Source organism: Penaeus monodon, chromosome 28 (genome assembly GCF_015228065.2).
Source record: "Penaeus monodon isolate SGIC_2016 chromosome 28, NSTDA_Pmon_1, whole genome shotgun sequence".
Lineage (NCBI taxonomy): Eukaryota > Metazoa > Arthropoda > Malacostraca > Decapoda > Penaeidae > Penaeus > Penaeus monodon.
In genome coordinates, this window is record NC_051413.1 from 17,071,339 (window position 1) to 17,071,739 (window position 401).

Genomic DNA, 401 nt, shown 5'->3' on the forward strand with positions numbered 1-401 from the left:
GACATTCAACATCAAGAATCACTTTGGCATGTCATGAGACTAGATGTTATCCCCCACAAAAATTTCTTTGACTTTGTATATGGTTCCCTTTTGAGGTTCATGGTAGTGTTTTGTCATGGTGGCTGTTTTACTCTGATATTGTAGTACAGATTCCATACCAGGCCACTGTAGTTTACCAATACTCTATGTAAGGCTAGTAATGTTTTATTTGATAAAGACAAAAACAATGTTTTTATTTACAAAAATTAGTGTGCATGGGAAATTGAGACATAACTAGTCAGTACTTCCTATGTATGTGGGGCTTACTGTGCCCTGATGGGCCAACCTTACAGGAAACCACATCTTCCCTATAGTGTGCTTAGTAAAGCTGTCAGGTATTCTTAACCCATTTGTGCCAGGCA

At 38.2% G+C, this 401-nt stretch overlaps 1 protein-coding gene across 1 annotated transcript in view; it reads left to right on the top strand.

Annotated features, from left to right (window-relative positions):
- Positions 1 to 401, top strand: part of LOC119591385 (zinc finger protein 286A-like) — a gene marked incomplete in the record, with an annotated part of 57,791 nt that overhangs the window by 12,667 nt on the left and 44,723 nt on the right.